The 19,559-nt window shown below is 38.5% G+C and overlaps 1 protein-coding gene and 2 pseudogenes across 9 annotated transcripts in view; all 3 read left to right on the forward strand.

The window, feature by feature from the left end:
• Nucleotides 1-19,559, forward strand: part of NRF1 (nuclear respiratory factor 1) — a 170,723-nt gene that overhangs the window by 41,039 nt on the left and 110,125 nt on the right. The window lies entirely within an intron of this gene.
• Nucleotides 930-2,004, forward strand: LOC128598586 (centromere protein N-like; annotated as a pseudogene).
• Nucleotides 3,000-4,045, forward strand: LOC128598585 (telomeric repeat-binding factor 1-like; annotated as a pseudogene). Its single transcript, XR_008383666.1, has one exon. The product of XR_008383666.1 is annotated as a telomeric repeat-binding factor 1-like (transcript).

Below are 19,559 nucleotides of genomic sequence, written 5' to 3' on the forward strand. Positions count from 1 at the left end.
ACTTGGCTCTGCAAACCAACCTATTCACTCATTTATTCAACAGATATTTGTTGAATATCAGATTTACTGTAGCAGTGCTATTTATAACAGTGAAAACTTGGAAATAACCTAAATGACTTTATTTATTTATTTATTTATTCACTTTGAAATAGTTTTATTGGCTCATAAGACCTTTGCATATATACCCAAAACTATGCATATATACCCAATACTGTGCAGTATTAAATCACAATTACATTTTTTACTGTGCATTTTTACAGGAAATGTTCTATAAACATTTTTAAAATGATGCAAAAAATGTTAATAATATGAACTTCTATTAAATGAAAAAAATATTTATAAAATGGTATGTACCACATAAGCTCACTTGTTTAAAAACAGCAAAAGAAAACCAACCATATAACAAATTGGGGATGGGGGAATGCTAGAAGAATATACACAAAATTGTTAACTTGCTTAATGTGGCTATCCTAGTTGATCGTAATGTACTTGTATTTTCTCTCTTACCCAAAAAGAATGTGGGACTTTTATGAGGATACATTTTTGTTTTTGTTTTGTTTTTTGAGACAGTCTTACTTTATTGCCCTGGGGTTGAGTGCTATGGCATCACAGCTCACAGCATCCTGAAACTCTTGGGTTCAAGTGATCTTCTTGCCCCAGCCTCCCAAGTACCTGGTACAGGTGCCCATCACAATACCTAGCTAATTTTTCTGTTTTTAGTAGAGATGGGGTCTCACTCTTTCTCAGGTTGATCTGGAACTCCTGAGCTCAAATAGTCCACCTATCTCAGCCTCCCAGAGTGCTGGGATTACAGGCCACCTCGCCCAGCCAGGGATACATTTTTCTTTCTTTCTTTTTTTTTTTTTTTTTCACCCTTTTTGGCCTGGGCCAAGTTTGAACTCACCACCCCCGGTACATGGGGCGGACACCCTACTCCTTGAGCCACAGGCGCTGCCTAACCAGGGATACATTTTTAAATTAAAGTTACAAGATTAGAATTGCCATAGTTTTTCTTGGAATGCTCATACTATGATTATCTATGAGCACCTGTTAAGAATTCAGTAAATAGGGAGCCTGATGGCGACGGGAACTGCAGTTGGCGGCTTTGAAGGCGCGGCGGGCGGGAACTGCGGCTGAGGATTGGGACGGCTGAGATGTGGACCGGGCCAAAGAGATGGATGAAGCTCTTGCTGAGTTTATCAAGAGGATCCTCCTGAAAATCCCCTTGACTGAAATGACAACAATCCTAAAATCCTGGAACATTTTGTCAGAAAATCAACTGCAGACCGTGAATTTCCGGGAGAGAAAGGAATCTATCGTTCAGCACTTAGCTCTGCTGTGTGAGATACTCAAGTTCATTGGCACCAGAAAATTCGGGATGTTTTTCAGATGAGTAAAGGACCAGATGAAGAGGTTGACCTTTTTGATATGAAACAATTCAGAAGTTCATTTAAGAAAATTCTGCAGAGAGCATTAAAAAATGTGACAGTCAGCTTCCGAGACACTGAGGACAATGCAGTCTGGATTCGAATCACCTGGGGAACGCAGTACACAAAGCCAACCAGTACAGACCCACTTACGTGGTGTATCATCCCAGACTCCTTATGCCTTTGCTTCTGTCTCCACCTTAAAGCGCAATGTACCCCTTCTGGGGCAGGCACTGATGATTGCTAGCAAACACCACCAGCTTGTGAAAATGGACCTGAGAAGCCGATTTCTGGACTCTCTTAAGGCTATGGTTTTTAAGCAGTATAATCAGAACTTTGAAACTTACTACTCTGTGACACCTCCACAAGAAAGAAGCCTTGGGCTAGATATAAACATGGATTTACCGATCATTCATGAAAACACAACAAAAAAAGAGAAAGTCCAAAGAATAACCCTAGAAACTTTTGGAGACTATCCTCAACCACAACTAGAATTTGCACAGTATAAGGTAGGACATTACAGTAAAGATTAACTACAAGTTATTGACATTTAAAAAACAACAAACAAAAGCCCTAAGTGGAAAAAAACTGTTCCTTTTTCATTTATCACTTCAGTTTTATATAAATTTATATAATTTTTAAGTTAGGTAGACCTCTTTATAGTATTTATAAGTTTCCTTGTTGGAAAAACGAGATTTTTTTTTTTTTTTTTTCCTTTTTTTTTTTTTTTATTGTTGGGGATTCATTGAGGGTACAATAAGCCAGGTTACACTGATTGCAATTGTTAGGTAAAGTCCCTCTTGCAATCATGTCTTGCCCCCATAAAGTGTGACACACACCAAGGCCCCACCCACCTCCCTCCTTCCCTCTTTCTGTTTCCCCCCCCATAACCATAATTGTCATTAATTGTCCTCATATCAAAATTGAGTACATAGGATTCATGCTTCTCCATTCTTGTGATGCTTTACTAAGAATAATATCTTCCACGTCCATCCAGGTTAATACGAAGGATGTAAAGTCTCCATTTTTTTTAATGGCTGAATAGTATTCCATGGTATACATATACCACAGCTTGTTAATCCATTCCTGGGTTGGTGGGCATTTAGGCTGTTTCCACATTTTGGCGACTGTAAATTGAGCTGCAATAAACAGTCTAGTACAAGTGTCCTTATGATAAAAGGATTTTGGAAAAACGAGATCTTTCAGTCCCCAAATTGTGGGGCTGCCTTTTTATCTTACATATTAATTTAGTAATGTCTAACTTGCTGTGATTTATATATTTGAGGGGAAAAAAATTATAGGTTATGCCTTTCTAGCCTATCCACACCTAGCACAGTACTTGGCACATACTAGGTGTTCATAAATACTTGTTGAAGAAAAGAATAAATAAGTCTTGTTATTACATGGAGGAAAATCAGCAACCTAGAGAGTACTACAAACATAGTTCTTTGGCTCAGCGCCTGTGGCTCAAGCGGCTAAGGCGCCAGCCACATACACCTGAGCTGGCGGTTCGAATCCAGCCTGGGCCGCCAAACAACAATGACGGCTGCAACCAAAAAATAGCCGGGCAACATGGCGGAGGATGCTGCTTCGGGTGCTCCGAGCCTCTGGGGCTGTGCTGACGGGAGCGATGGTGGCAGAAATGGAGGGAGAAGACCAGGAGCAGTTCGAGTGCCAGGAACTGCTCGATTGCCAGGTGCACCTGGGGACCCCTGAGGAAAGGGAGGACGTGGCTGCCGGCTGGATGCTCGATTTCCTCTGCCTCTCTCTTTGCCGAGTCTTCCGTGACGGCCGCTCTGAGGACTTCCAAAGGACCCGCAACAGCGCGGAGGATGCGCAGTTTGAAAGTGATGAACGAATTACCCTTCGAATCAGCCCTGATGATTTGGGATTCAGTTGAAACGGAACATGACAAACTTCGTGAAGAAATACAGAATTTAATTAAAATACAGGCTATAGGCGTTTGTATGGAAAATGTCAATTTTAAGGAAGCAGAAGAAGTCTTTGAAAGAATATTTGATGACCCAAATTCTTACACGCCTTTACAGAGGAAATTGCGTATGATAATCTCTCGGAAAGATACATTCCATTCCATTTTTCAACACTTCAGCTTCAATCACATGATGGAAAAAATTAAGACTTACGTGAATGACGTGCTAAATGAAAAGTCATCAACCTTTCTCATGAAGTGTGAATGACAAACAGTCTACAGTAACTGAATCCTCAGGGGGTACAGTATCCTTATCGGGGTCTCACAAGAATCTCTTCTTATCTAAGTTGAAGTATGGAAGCCAGCAACAAGACCTTAATAAGAAAAAAGAAAGAGTAGGAACTCTTCATTGTAAAAGAAAGATAAGAGAGAGAAGAGCAACTGAAAGCAAGATATCACATGTTTCAAAGAGTCAAGCAGTAACTCCTGAGAAACATCAATCTAGAAAAAAACAGGCATGGCTTTGGAAAGAAGACAAGAATTTTGAGATCTGGGGTGAAGAAATATGGAAAGGGAAAGTGGTCTAAAATACTATTATAAATTCAAAAATAGCACAGGCGTTATGTTAAAAGACAGATGGGGGACTATGAAGAAACTAAAACTGATTAGCTCGGACAGTGAAGACTGAATGTGTTTCTAAAAGCTTGATAAAGAGACATTTTGATCACTGTATTTTGTTTGAAACTTGCTGGTCATTCATGTGTCTTAATGTTTTTTTTTTAAAAACATTACAATATTATTCTGTGATAGTCAATGAATATGAGGGTTTATAGTATAAGTAAAATTACTGTATTCTTTAAGAAAAAAATTCAGTAAATATTTGTTGAATGAATGAGAGAATGATTGAATTGCAGAGATTTCTAGATCTGTTGTATTGATGCTTATACTTTCATAATTTTATCCAGAAACAAATACTTAGTTATTTCAAAAGAAAATCATGTGTTGAACTATCCTGCAGAAGCTAGGGAACAGCTTTCATTGAATGCTGGTTGTTTGATGACAGATCCAGGAGAATTGAGGCCCATTTCAGAAACAGCCAAGCAACGATGCTTTTTACAGTATGGAGGATCTGAATAAAAGCATCCTTTGTGTATGTCTGAGAATGAAGAATGGGGCTGTGGCAATTTATGTTATTTTTCCTTAATGGAAATTGAGGCAGCCTCTAATCCTGCTATCACTTGGCGACTACTTACTTGATTTTTGGTAATTTGGGAGCAGCTGTGGACAAATAATTATTCTGCAAAAAGAGCCATGCCAGCTGCATTATGACCCAATTGCAAAGGCTTAGGCATACCAGACCTCCCTATCTACCATGTTTCTAGATCAGGGATAGTTTCAGGAACTCACCTGCTTTTTGTTGACATTTGTAACTTCTAATAAGCATCTAAATATTTGAAAATGTATTCTCTAATGTTTTTTGTCATTGTCACCAGCATTCATTAGACATCTACTTTGTTCAGGGCACTGTGCCAGACTCTGGGTTGTAAGCTGTAAGTTATGCAGTATGCACTGGACTGCTTTCTTCTTTGCCAGGTGGGTCAGCATTACCCTTATTTTTAGCAGACTAATGGGCAGTGTGAAGAAAGAATCTGGTGTGGAAGCAACTGAGAGATGTGTCCTTTGGTCTCACGCTGTCCCTGAATCTGCTGTCTAGGTGTTCACTGATGCCTCCTTGCAATGCCATGTGCTTACACAAGCTATTGCCTCTGCCTGCAGTGTTCCTGTTTCGTTCTGGAGCCTGACATAGTCCTGGTGAAGACTGTCTTCTTCAGGATACCTGCCCCATGTTTTTGCAGTCTTGTCTTAGTGCTCCCTTAGCATGTCCCTGAACTTGGATTTGTTTTTTTAAATGGCAAAAGCCTACTTATTAAACTTTACTAATTCAGTCTTTTTAACATATGCTTTTTAAAAAAGCTCTTAAAACCTGAGGGCTTAAAAATGCGTTTGAATAAAGAAATGCTAGGAATTGAGTAGGTAGGGTCTTCTATAATGAGTAAAAGAAAGCTTTACTTTTGATTGTGAACACGTATAGGGTGAATAAGAGACGCTGACAGTCTTTTTCTATCTCTACAGTGTTATCACAAGGGATGTATTGGCCTGAATTGCATGAACCCACTCTATTAGAAAATCCTTTAACAATGACATATAATGGCTTGTGGTAAAAAGGAGTCATTTCAAAACTTTAAAATGTAGAACTGGACACTTAAGTATAGTAGCCACAAGTCACATGTGGCTATTTTAAATCAAATTTAGTTAAAATTAAATGAAATTAAAATTTAATTCCTGGCTCGGCGCCTGTGGCTCAAGCGGCTAAGGCACCAGCCACATACACCTGAGCTGGCGGGTTTGAATCCAGCCCAGGCCCTCCAAACAACAATGACAGCTGCAACCAAAAAATAGCCGGGCGTTGTGGCAGGCGCCTGTAGTCCCAGCTACTTGGGAGGCAGAGGCAGGAGAATCGCTTGAGCTCAGAAGTTGGAGGTTGCTGTGAGCTGTGATGCCACAGCACTCTACCCAGGGCAACAGCTGGAGGCTCTGTCTCAAAAAAAAAAAAAAAAAAAAATTTCATTCCTTAGTCATTTCATGTGCTCAGTAGACACATGTGGTTAGTGGCTACTGTACTGTTTTGGATAACTAGAAGATTTCCATCATTGCAGAAGGTTCTATTAGAAAGCACTAATCTAGAACCTGTGAAAGAGTTGGCATATTTTAAAGCATTTGGTGAGGTACATTCGCTTAACTGTTCTTTTCTAGGGGCAAATGTTTGTTCCAGTTGAAGAATTTTAACCAACCTAAAATTCCCTGTGCTTTCTTTACATTTTTTTCCTTTGGTTGTGGCACCCTCTAGTGTTTTAGCTTTGTTATAATAATACCATCATGAAATAGTCTGATTTGAGTCAAAATATTGACATATTTTGGAAAATTTTGTGTGTATGCATTATTATAGGGAGAAGGTCTATAACTTTCACTCATCCTCAAAAGGGTCCATGATACAAGAAAGATCAAGAACTATTCTGTGATAGAGGTCTTTGTATGTCAAAACTTCTAGTGTGATCTATAAGCATTTCTCCTTTTATGAAGAAAAACATCATGTAATTGTCCCTTTGGCATTTCTATGGTGTACCTATCTTTGTATGTGGAATGATAATAGTAAGTTACATAGCACTCACTATATACCATTTTCCATTCTAAACCATTTCATAAAAAGTAATTCCTTTGTCCTCAGTAATTCTATGAAGTAGATTGTTATTCTCCTCCTCTTGACAGATGATACAACTGCGGCATAGAAGTCAAATGAAATTTGTCTAAGGTGCTAGTAAGTGGCAGAGCAAGATTTGAATGCAGCCTTCTGGCTCCAGAGTCTATACTCTTCACCACCCTGCTGTAGAAGTGAGGATGTGTGTTTAAGAAGGTTTGAGGTGGAATGGAGAAGAAAAAGTGGTAACTCTAAGTCATTTATTAATTGCCATACTGGGAATTAATAGCCAACACTCACTATTGATTTTCAGTAGATATGTATAGATGTACACAGTCTGCCAAGAAGTGAGAGTGGTAGGTGAAAGTCAAAGTTGCTGTTGCTGCCACATTTTCTTGGATTTGTCCAAACTCCTGGTCTATTCACTGAATAATATGACAGATCTTTTTGTGATAAAAAGACACTTACTATATTACTGTGGTGTTGATTTTGAGGTTTTTGGGAATGTTAGAGTTATCAAGTACCTTACTTAAAGAGTAGGTAAGATAGACTTATAAACAGATAAAAGTTTGTATTTACTGCATTTTTTACTTCTAGGTGTCCCATTTCCCTCTTTGTGAGGTACTTTATATTCTATGACTTAGCTTCTTTTTAATGATTTGTTAAACTCAAGATTTTGTACTTAACTGAATTCTATCAGTATATGAAAACAATCCTAATGGTGTAGTCTTATAGAAATAGCCTTAGAATCACTTCTGTATTGAGGATATAAGAAGCCTAAACTGCTGCTTACCATCCCTCTGTGAGTAATTTCTGATGGAGTTACGTATTTTCTTTCCCTTGTTAATGGGGGCCTAGAAAACCATGTGAAGTATTTTAGAGAATTTGAATCTGAAAATTAGTTACTTAGGTATTAGAAAAATGATGAAAAGCAAAAAAGTAGACACTGAGGCAATCCAGACAGAAAAGAAACACTACCACTCCTGAGGCTGAGCAAATAGAAGAACCTAGAAGCTTGGAGGGCCCCCCTCAGCTGGTAAGCTGACCCCTGAGTGGGATGCTGTGTAGCTAGTGCTTAACCACCAGGGGAGAAGGGGAACTGCTGGAGTTGGGAGATGCAGCTGCCTTCTGTTACTGGAGCAATGCTGATAGGAATGAACTCAGCAAGAAAATCCCTTGTCTCCCTAGGCAAAACCTAACAGGATACTTACTGGCAACCAACTCTAGTCTAGCTCTGACCTAGCTCAGAGCTCGGTATATTAGGACAAGTATGGGAGAGAGAGTTTGGAAGCAAGAGAGGAATAGCCAGTGCAACATTACTGGGGAATTACAGAAACTGTACTTTCCTGGGGTTAGCTTTAGTAATTAAAATATGCTGCTATTTACCCCTAAGCATTTATTAAGGAGCAAATATGATACACAACTATTCATGGAGATTTTATAGACCCAAGGCTGCCTTCAGTGAGCTTATCATAGTCTTTCATAAAACCACCCACTCATCCTTTGGTCTTTATGAAGTTGTGTGGTAAAGCTTGTTGAGTATTATATAAAAGCATCATCATTAACCAGATTCTTGTGTTATTATTAATAAATATTTACAAAGTTAATCAACATACTGTAATGAAAGGTATTTTATTACAGTCACACAGTCAGGTTGGTTTCAGATTAGGAAGTTAGTCTTACTCAAGGCAAGACTATTTCTAAACTTAAACTGTACTGTTCTCTTTGTTCTTGTCAGAAGGCTGCTTGATTCTTCTAGTGACAGTTAGCCCTAGCATGTCATTTAGTTTTAATTTTTAAAAAGATCAAATTGGAAGGCTATATTATTTTTCTTTTTAAAGTTCGTTTTATTAAAAGTCAAAGTAATATATTCACAAGATAAAATATTAAACATAAAGACTTAAATCAATGGACTTTTGTCACACTCTGCCCCTACCTCAATACTTTTCAGAAGCTAACTCTGTTACTGTTTTGTTTGTGGTATTATCAAACAATAATACCTCCATAACTCTAAAAGTCTATATCACTGTTATTCATCAAACTTGGACATTATTGAGTTCCTTCTATGAAAAATGAGAATTACTTCATAGTATTCTTCTCCTTTCTCCTCTATTTTTGATGGTTACATTTTAATATTAAACTCTCCCCTCTACTCTTGATAGTATCTCCTTATTTCCTCCACATGTAAAGATAGGGGATATTAATAGTCCTAACTATTCCTACACCTCTGCCCCTTTCTTACCTCCTAATTTCTGTCAGCCTTATCTTTGCCTTTACATTGTCATGGTTCATAACTTTTACATTCTATTTAGTATCATTTTTAATTTTCTGTATTTGGTTTTGGAAATGGGAAATAATAGCTGCATATGTGATTATGACTTCATTTTTTAAAATTATAGCGCCCAGTCGTGTAGGAGAACTTTTTCTCTACATGTCTAATATCATCACTTGTGGGCTATTTGAAAAAGACTGTTCTTAGGTCAAATGGATTATTCTTACCTTATGCTCTAAATTTTTTACTTAGAATTAAGCTACATTTTACTTTGCTTCTATTTTCACTCCAACTTTTCTTGTGCAGTTTTTAGAAAAATTTTTTCTGCTGTAGTGAGATTTCCATCCATTACCCTCTTTGTCTCCAAAGGAGGAAATCTTGTCATTGATTTTAGGGGTTTTTTGAGAAAAGTATGGTCTATTGGGTGAAATTTTTATCTTAGTAGTGCAGTTTAAATTCTAGGTTAAGTCCAACATTGTAAATTGAACTCTTTCAATTTTCATGTCCCTGGTTTAGACTATAGATGCAGGCTTGGTCTGAGATTTTCCCGTAGGCAGTTGTTGCAATTTTCCTTTTGATATGGTAATGCTATTGATTAGACTAATGCTTTCTTTCATATTTAGTTATACTTTGATTAGATTTCCTGGCCTTCTTTTTTTTCTACTTTGATTTTTAAAATTCTCTATACTTAATCTCATTTATTATGTGTGGATTAGACTAAATTTAACTCCCTTGGACATTTCCTCCAAATTCTAGATGCTCCGTGGGTGTGCTATTGACTGTATGTACCAGGTGCTCTGGACTAAGTAAGACACACTTTCTCTGTGTGCTCTTCTCTTCTCTTCCAGTCCTACTCTGTCCTGGAAGAGCAAAAGTAGGAGCTCCTATGTACCAAATGCCCCTCCCCCCCCCACAACCTCTGTAGTTCATATAATAAAGAAGGCCCTTTAGATGAAGCGCATGTTGTACCCCAGATGATGATCCAGGGTGAGAAAGAGGTTTTAATAAAATTGTTGCCATGTTAAATTACTGTTTTGGGGAATGGTTTTTTTGTTTGTTTTTTACCACTAGTCAAGTACAGTAGTGAGAAGGGGGGAAAGAATAGAACAAGGAGCTTAATCTGTAACTGACTGTGAACAATCAAGTGAGATAACTCACTACCTTCAGACTAGCCTGGGGAATGGTTTTTTAAAAAATACAGTGTTGTCTAATCTGTTGAACAGTACTAGCTCTGGGTGATAAATAAGCCCTTTTATTTAAATGTAGTGTTTAGAGTCACAGGCTGTTATGTGTTGTTGTTGTTGTTTTTTTTAAGAGACAGAGTCTTACTTTATTGCCCTCGGTAGAGTGCCGTGGCGTCACAGCTCACAGTAACCTCCAACTCTTGGGCTTAAGCCATTCTCTTGCCTCAGCCTCCCGAGTAGCTGGGACCACAGGTACCCGCTATAATGCCCGGCTATTTTTTGTTGCGTTTTGGCTGGGGCTGGGTTTGAACCCACCACCCTGGGTATATGGGGCCCGCGCCCTACCCACTGAGCCACAGGCGCTGCCCCGGCCATTATGTGTTATTGGTGCTTTCATCTTCCTTTTCATGCTTGTTCAGGGGAATCACTATCAGCTCCATCTACTGCCTCTCCATATTGTGTACTGTCATGAAATTATGGTAAGAGCCTTAGTTTCCTATAATTTCCTTGTTTTGTGTCTAGGAGAAAAATATTTAAGTTGTTGGAGTTAATGTACTACGAGACTTTTTAGATGCCTGACTTAGAATCTGGCACATAGTTAAGAAAACTGTATCTTCAAAGATGAATGTCTAATTTTAAAATGAAGAAATTGAGGCCTAGTGCTTGTGAGACTAGTCAGGCAATGAGTCAGGATAGAATCATGAAAATAGAGGGGTTCTGGCATCATAATAATGTTGAGCATTTATATGCTAGGCACCGTGTGCCTTACTTTATATCTGGATAATCTCATTGAATCCTCACATCATCCTTTTGAGCATAGGTAATTTTTTTTTTTTTTCATTAAAAAAAGATGACAGGGGCGGCGCCTGTGGCTCAGTCGGTAAGGCGCCGGCCCCATATACCGAGGGTGGCGGGTTCAAACCCAGCCCCGGCCAAAATGCAACCAAAAAATAGCCGGGCGTTGTGGCGGGCGCCTGTAGTCCCAGCTACTCGGGAGGCTGAGGCAAGAGAATGGCTTAAGCCCAGGAGTTGGAGGTTGCTGTGAGCTGTGTGAGGCCACGGCACTCTACCAAGGGCCATAAAGTGAGACTCTGTCTCTACAAAAAAAAAAAAAAAAAGATGACAGAATTACAGGTTAGAGAGTAAGTAATTTGTCCAGGGTTTCTGGATATCTGGGTAATAGTCTGTGCTATTTTTAAAAATGCTGATTATCTAATAGGTTTCACCTATTAGCAATTCACATCAGTTTTATTATCCAGACAATTCTGTCTGCTCATAGATGAAAACTAAAATGCTTCATAACTTAGGGGGAGTGGGCTCTGATGATCCCCAGCAATATGTATATGTCACTTATCTGGCTTTAAACAACCCACATTCTTTATGATTTTTATGGGAACATTGTAAGTTTACAAGTACCCCACTCTAAGTTTAAAGAAGTCAGAAATACCTTTGCCTTTGCTTTTCACCAAATGAGCTGAATAACTAAAAATGATTAGAGAGGCTGAAAGATGGGATGGAGAAGAGTCAGATGGAAGAGATGAGGCACTGGGCAGAAACGGCAAGCCTGTGAAGCAGACAGCCCTATTGATTTATGCTGTGAGCTGCATTCTGGAGCGTACAATTGAAATCCATTATGCCAAGTGCACAGCGTACAAATCCCTTTGAAAAGCAGTTAGATGCCATCTAATCCCAAGTCATATAAAAACAATTTTGAAGTAGTTGGAATTCTAAAATACCCTAAGCAGTTTGTCTCTTAGACTAGAAAAACAGTGAAATGGATGGAAAAACAGCATTTTAACAATATCTTCTTCTATTATGTTTAATTATATGACTTTGTGTGTTAACTTGCATTTTAGCTAAGTACAAATCTGGGGGCTGTGATATAGTGCCCTAGATATTCTGAAGCTCACACCAAACATCGGATAAGGAAAAAATCTTAGGGTGGCTTATCAGATACCTCTCTTAAAAATTTTTTTTAATTAGCCATGATTTTAAATTTTTTTTATTTTTTATTTTTATTTGTGTGTGTGTGGTATTTTTTTGTTTGTTTGTTTTTTGTTTTGCAGTTTTTTGGGCTGGATTTGAACCTGCCACTTCTGGCATATGGGGCTGGCGCCCTACTCTGTTGAGCCACAGGCGCCACTCGATTTTAGATTTTTTCAAAAGTTGCAAGAATAGTACAAAGAATCCTCATGCATCCTTTATCCAAATTTTTCACATGTTGACATTTTACCCTGTTTCCAAAAGCTTCAGAAAAGTAAAAAAGTTTAAAAAAAAATCAATATAATAATCTAGGAAACAATTTACCTGAAGAATAAAGATGTAGCAGGGGACTCTCACATGAAAGCTATAACCCAACTACAACTTAACAATAGGGGGAAGTGGGAAAGGGGGGGGTGGGTAGAGGGAGGGGAATCGGTGGGATCACACCTGTGGTGCATATTACAGGGGTATTTGCGAAACTTGGTAAATGTAGAATATAAAGGTTTTGGCACAGTAACTGAGATAACGCCGGAAAGGCTATGTTAACCACTGGGATAAAAATGTGTCAAATGGTTTATGAAGTGAGTGTATGATGCCCCATAATCATATCATTGTATACACTTATGATTTAATAAAAAAAAAAAAATAAAAAAAATAAAGATGTAGCAGGATGAGGCTTAAGATATCAGTTAGAGCAACAGAAGAATCAAGAGATCTAATGATGTACAATGAAACTTTTATAAAGAGCAGGGGAAAATAAGAGGTGAATTTTACATAGTTAATTGTATTCTCATTACATGTAGCCATAAAGGTCATATTTCTGTCTCTATGTAGTGCTGGATATACTTTTATTTCTGTCTCTATATAGTTGACATAAATGCTAGATATACTGTTACATGATAGTCAAATTTTAAGTATGTGTATGTGTTTGTATGGGTTTATACAAGTAGAGATAATACTAGTATACAACTAAAACACTCAATTTTTCAATGTACAGTAGACTCTCCATAGTTGATCACCTGTCTGCATTGATCGCCTCCTTAAGTTGACCCGATTTTCACAGATTGGACGTGCACCACATGTACGTGCCAGTTAACTAGTTCTAGTTCCTTATGTTGACCACATCTACATATTGACCAGTTTGTTACCGTCCCTTGGGTGGTTCTACTGTATATCAAAATTTAAAATATGTATGGCTTTTGACCTAGCAGTTTTACTTTCAAGAATTTGAAGAATCTCAGGAGACTAAATAAAAGTCGAAAAATGAAAAGAATTTATTCCTAAAAATAATGATCAAATAATATGCAATGTTTTTATAAAGATAGTAAATGCTAGTTTTACTAGCACTTGGCTCAGCACCTGTAGCTCAGTGGTTAGGGTGCGGCTACATACACTGGGGCTGGCGGTTCGAACCTGGCCTGGTCCTGCTAAACAACAATGACAACTGCAACAACAAAAATATTGCCAGGTGTTGTGGCAGGTGCCTGTAGTCCTAGCTACTCGGGAGGCTGAGGCAGGAGAAGCCCAAGAGTTTGAGGTTGCTGTGAGCTGTGATGCTACAGCACTCTACCAAGGGTGACTTAGGGAGACTCTATCTTTAAAAATAATAAATAAATATTCTTACTCTTTGCACAGACGTATATTGGTTGTAAAGGATAACTGGCAAAATGTGTAGTTGTAAAATATTCTCAACAGCGAATTTATCATCATAACCATTTTTGGCGTACAGTTCAGCAGTTGTGCAACTTACCTCCAGAATTCTTTTTGTCTTGCAAAACTGAAACTCTCTACCCCCATCCCCTGGCAACTACTAATCTACTTTCTGTCTCTATGAATTTGACTACTTTAGGTACCTCATATATTCATAAGTAGAATTATTTGTGTTTTTGTAGCTGGATTATTTCATAAGCAGAATATCCTCAAGGTACATGCTTGTTGCTTAGAATTTCTTTTCTTTCTTTCTTCTTCCTCTTTTTTTTTTTTTTTTTAATAAAAATGGTTTTAAATAGATTTTTTTTTTTTTGAGTTTTAGATTCACAGCAAAATTGAGTGGAAAGCACAGAGATTTTCTATATATCCCCCTGCCTTCACACATGTACAGTCTTCCCCACCATGATCATCCTGCACCAGACTGGTGTATTTGTTTCAGTCCATGAGCTGACAGTGACACATCATTATCACCCAAAGTCTATAGTTTAGAATTCCTCCTTTGTGGTATACATTGTGTGTGTTTGAACAAACATAAAATGAGACGTATCTACTGTTATAGTAGTATTGAGTAGTTTCAATGCCCTGAAAATCCCCTGTGCTCTGCCTATTCATCCCTCTTTGCCCCCCAGTCTTTAGCAACCACTGATCTTTTTACTGTCTCCATAGTATTGTCTTTTTAAGGTCACACAGACTTATGCAGAATGTAGCCTTTTCAGATTGGCTTCTTTCACTAGGCAATATGCATTTAAGGTTTCTTCATTTTTTTTCATGTCTTAATAGCCTATTTCTTTCTTTATTTTTATTTATTTTCTATTTATTATTAAATCATAGCTGTGTACATTAATGTGATCATGGGGCACCATACACTGGTTTTATAGACCATTTGACATATTTTCATCACACTGGTTAACATAGCCTTCCTGGCATTTTCTTAGTTATTGTGTTAAGACATTTATATTCTACATTTAGTAAGTTTCACATTACCCTTGTAAGATGCACTGCAGGTGTAATCCCACCAATCACCCTCCCTCCGCCCATCCTCCCCCCTCCCTCCCCTCTCTCTCCCCTTTCCCCATATTCTTAGGTTATAACTGGGTCATAGCTTTCATATGAAAGCCATAAATTAGTTTCATAATAGGGCTGAGTACATTGGATACTTTTTATTCCATTCTTGAGATACTTTACTAAGAAGAATATGTTCCAGATCCATCCATGTAAACATGAAAGAGGTAAAGTCTCCATCTTTCTTTAAGGCTGCATAATATTCCACAGTGTACGTATACCACAATTTATTAATCCATTTGTGGATCGATGGGCACTTGGGAATAGCCCATTTCTTTTTGGTGCTGAATCATATTTCAATGTCTGGATGTACCTCAGTTTGTTTATTTACTCAGCTACTGAAGAACACTCTGGTTGTTTCTAAGTTTTGTCAATTACCAATAAAGTTACTGTAAACATTCATGTGCGGGGTTTTTGGTGGACATACATTTTTAGCACCTTTGGGTAAATACCACGGAATGTAATTGCCCAATCATATGTAATGTAATTGCCCAATCATATGTAAGATTGTATTTAGTTTTGTTAGAAACTGACAAATATCTTCCAAAGTGGCTGTACCATGTTGTATTCTCCACATCTTCATTACCATTTGTTGTTGTCAGTGTTTTGGATTTTAGCCATTCTAATGGATCTGTAGTGAGTGATATCTCCTTCTTGTTTTCTTTTCTTTCGGGTTTTTTTTTTTTTTTTTGCGACAGAGCCTTAAGCTGTCACCCTGGGTAGAGTGCTGTGGCATCACAGCTCACAGCAACCTCCAACTCCTGGGCTCAAGCAATTCTCCTGCCTCTACCTCCCAAGTAGCTGGGACTACAGGTGCCTGCCACTATGCCTGGCTATTTTTTGGTTGCAACTGTCATTGTTGTTTGGCGGGCCCAGGCTGGATTCGAACCCGCCAGCTCAGGTGTATGTGGCTGTGGCCACTTGAGCCACAGGAGCTGAGCCCTCCTTCTTGTTTTTGTTTTTGTTTTTTGTAGAGACAGAGTCTCACTTTAATTGACCTCAGTAGAGTGCTGTGGCATCACACAGCTCACAGCAACCTCCAACTCCTGGGCTTAGATGATTCTCTTGCCTCAGCCTCCCGAGTAGCTGGGACTACAGGCACCTGCCACAACGGCCAGCTATTTTTTTGTTGCAATTTGCCTGGGGCCAGGTTTGAACCCGCCACCCTCAGTATATGGAGCCGGCGCCCCACCCACAGAGCCACCGGTGCTGCCCACCTCCTTGTTTTAATTTGCAATTCTCTAGGGACATACAATGTTTTTTTTTTGCTGAGACTTTTTTCTTTTCTTTTTTTTTTTTTTTTTTTACTGTTGCAGTTTGGCTGGGGCTGGGTTTGAACCCGCCACCCTTGGCATATGGGGCCGGCGCCCTACTCACTGAGCCACAGGCGCCGCCCGGGACATACAATGTTGATGATGAGCATCTTTTCATATACTTATTTACCATGCATGTATCATCTTTGGTAAGATATCTCTTCAGGACTTTTGCCCATTTTTTATTTGGGTTATTCATTTTCTTATTTTTGAGTTTTAAGAATTCTTTTATTTTAGTTAACAGTCCTTTACCAAATATGTCTTTTTTTTTTTTTTTTTTTTTTTTGAGACAAAGTTTCAAGCTATCACCCTGGGTAGAGTGCCGTGACATCATAGCTCATAGTAACCTCAAACTCTTGGGCTTAAGCCATTCTCTTACCTCAGCCTCCCAAGTAGCTGGGACTATAGGCACTACCAATGCCCAGCTATTTTTAGTTGTAATTGTCATTGTTTGGCAGGCCTAGGCTGGATTCAAATCCGCCCGCTCTGGTGTATGTGGCTGGCACCCTAGCTGCTGCGTTACAGGCACCGAGCCCACCAAATGTCTTTTGCAAATATTTCTCCCAATCTGTGTCCTATCTTTTCTTTTTTTCAGATTGTCTTTCATACAGCAGGAGTTTTCGTTTCAATGAAGTCCAGTTTATTGATTTTTTTTTTTTTTTTTTGCAGTTTTTGGCCGGGGCTGGGTTTGAACCCGCCACCTCCGGCTTATGGGGCCAGCGCCCTACTCCTTTGAGCCACAGGCACCACCCACCAGTTTATCAATTTTTATTTTTATGGATTGTACGTTTGGGGTTGCATTTAAGAAGTCATTGCTATACCCAAAGTTATCTAGATTTTCTCCTATGTTATGGGAGTTTTGAAGTTTTTAATTTTACATTTAGGTCTGTGATCCATTTTGAGTTAATTTTTATGAAGGGAGTAAAGCTTGTGTTTAGATTCATTTTTTTGGTACGTGGATGTCCACTTGTTCCAGCTCGATTCATTCGAAAGACTATCTTTGCCAAACCATTGTATTTCCTTTTCTGCTTTGTCAGAAAAGAGATCTGTTGTCTATTTTTATATAGGTCTATTTGGGGACTCTCTAGTCTGTTCCATTGATCTGTTTGTCTGTTATTTCACCAATGCCACATTGTCTTGGTTATTGTAGCTTTATACACATCTTGAAGTCACCTAGTGTCAGTCTTCTGACTTTGTTCTTGTCTTTGAAAATTCTATTGGCTATTCTGGGTCTCTTGCCTCTCCATTCTCATCAGTTTGTTGACATCCATAAAATAACTTGCTAATAAGATTTGACTGGAATTATGTTAAATCTAGAAATAAGGTTTGAAGAACTTGACATCTTGACAGTTATATTGAGTCTTCCTATCAATGAACATGGACTATCTATCTCTCCATTTATTTATTCTTCTTTGATTTCTTTTATCAGAGTTGTAGTTGCCCCCATATAGATCTTGTACATATTTTGTTAGATTTATATGTTAGCATTTCACTTTTGGGGGGAGTACTAATATAAATAGCATTGTGCTTTTAGTTTCAAATCCCATTTGTTCATTGCTGGTATATAGGAAAGCAGTTGACTTTCATACATTAACCTTGCTTTTGCAACTTTGTTATAATTGTTTATTCATTCTAAGTGTTTTTTTGTTAATTTTTTTTGGATTTTCTACATAGACAACCATGGCATCTATGAACAAAGAGAGTTTTATTTCTTCTTCCTAATTTGGGTATCTTTTATTTTATTTTATTTCATTTTATTTTATTGTATTTTATTTTATTTTTATCTTATTGCATTAACTAGGACTTGCAGTACAATATTGACTAAAAGTGGTAAGAAGAGCTTTCTTTGCCTTACCACATATTCCTGATCTTAATGGGAAAGCTTTTAGTTTCTTATAATTATGTCTAATGGTACCTGTAGGTTTTTTGTAGATCTTCCTTATCAAGTTGAAGACGTTCCCCTCTATTCTTAATTTGCATTTTCTTCCTTTTTAAGACTGAATTATATGTGGTATGTATGTACCACGTTTTGTTTACTTATTCATCCATCAATGGACACTCAGATTGCATCTACCTTTGGCTGTTGTGAATAATACTGCAGTGAACATGGTATACAAATTTCTATTTTTGTTGTTGTTGAGACAGAGTCCCACCCTATGCCCCTGAGCAGAGTGCAGTGGTGTCATAGTACTGCAACCTCAGACTCGGGCTGGGGGCATCCTGCTCCCTTAGCCTATGGAAGTGGCTGGGATTACAGGCGCTTGCTGTGGTGCCCGGCTGGGTTTTTCCATTTTTTTCATGAGTTGTGGTCTCACTCTTGCTCAGGCAAAGTCTCAAACTCCTGAGCTCAAGCAGTTCTCCTTCCTCAGCCTCCCACAGTGCTGGGATTACAGGTGTGAGCCACTGCACCTGGCTGTATACAAATTACTTATTGGGAATCTGCTTTCAGTTTCTTCTGGGTATATATCCAGAAGTAGAATTGTTACATCACATGGTAGTTTTATTTTTAATTTTTATTTGTTTGCTTTTTGAGGTAGGGTCTCCGTTATCTGGGCTAGAGCACAGTGGTGTCATGATAGCTTACTAGGCTCAATCAGTCCTCCTGCCTCAGGCTCCTAGGTAGCTGGGACTATAGGCATGGGCCAAGATGGTTGGCTAAATTTTTTTGTAGAGATGGGGAGCGGGTCTTGCTATGTTGCTCAAGCTGCTCTTTTTATTTTATTTTATTTTATTTATTTGTTTATTTATTATTATTATTATTATTTTGCAGTTTTTGGCCAGGGCTGGGTTTGAACCCGCCACCTCCGGCATATGGGGCTGGCGCCCTACTCTATTGAGCCACAGGTGCTGCCCTTTATTTATTTATTTATTTGAGACAGTTTCACTTTGTCACCCTCAGTAGAGTGCCATGGTGGCAGAGCTCACCGTGACCTCCAACTCTTGGGCTTAAGTGATTCTCTTGCCTCAGCCTCCCAAGTAGCTTGGATTACAGGTGCCCACCACAACAGCTGGCTATTTTTAGAGACGAGGTCTCGTTCTCTCGCTCTGGCTCAGGCTGGTCTGGAACTCCTGAGTTCAAGCAATCTACCCGCCTCAGCCTTCCTTTTAAGCTGCTCTTGAACTTCCCAGCCTTAAGTGATCCTCCTGACTTAGCCTCCCAGAATGTCAGAATTTATAGGCATAAGCCACCATGCTTGGCCTATTCTTAATTTTTTGAGGAATTAATATGTAAAATCTTACAATGTATACTACATTGATGTTTATAAGTAGCAATAATTTGGAAGCAGCTTTGCTTCTTCAGTAGGTGATTGGTTATATCAATTATGTCACATTCATAAAACGAACATTATGCAGCTATGTAGAAAGCATGTAATAGATTCGTATGTTGTTTGGGTTTTTTTTTTTGTTTTTGTTTTCGTTTT

This window comes from Nycticebus coucang, chromosome 11 (assembly GCF_027406575.1).
Source record: "Nycticebus coucang isolate mNycCou1 chromosome 11, mNycCou1.pri, whole genome shotgun sequence".
Taxonomy (NCBI): domain Eukaryota; kingdom Metazoa; phylum Chordata; class Mammalia; order Primates; family Lorisidae; genus Nycticebus; species Nycticebus coucang.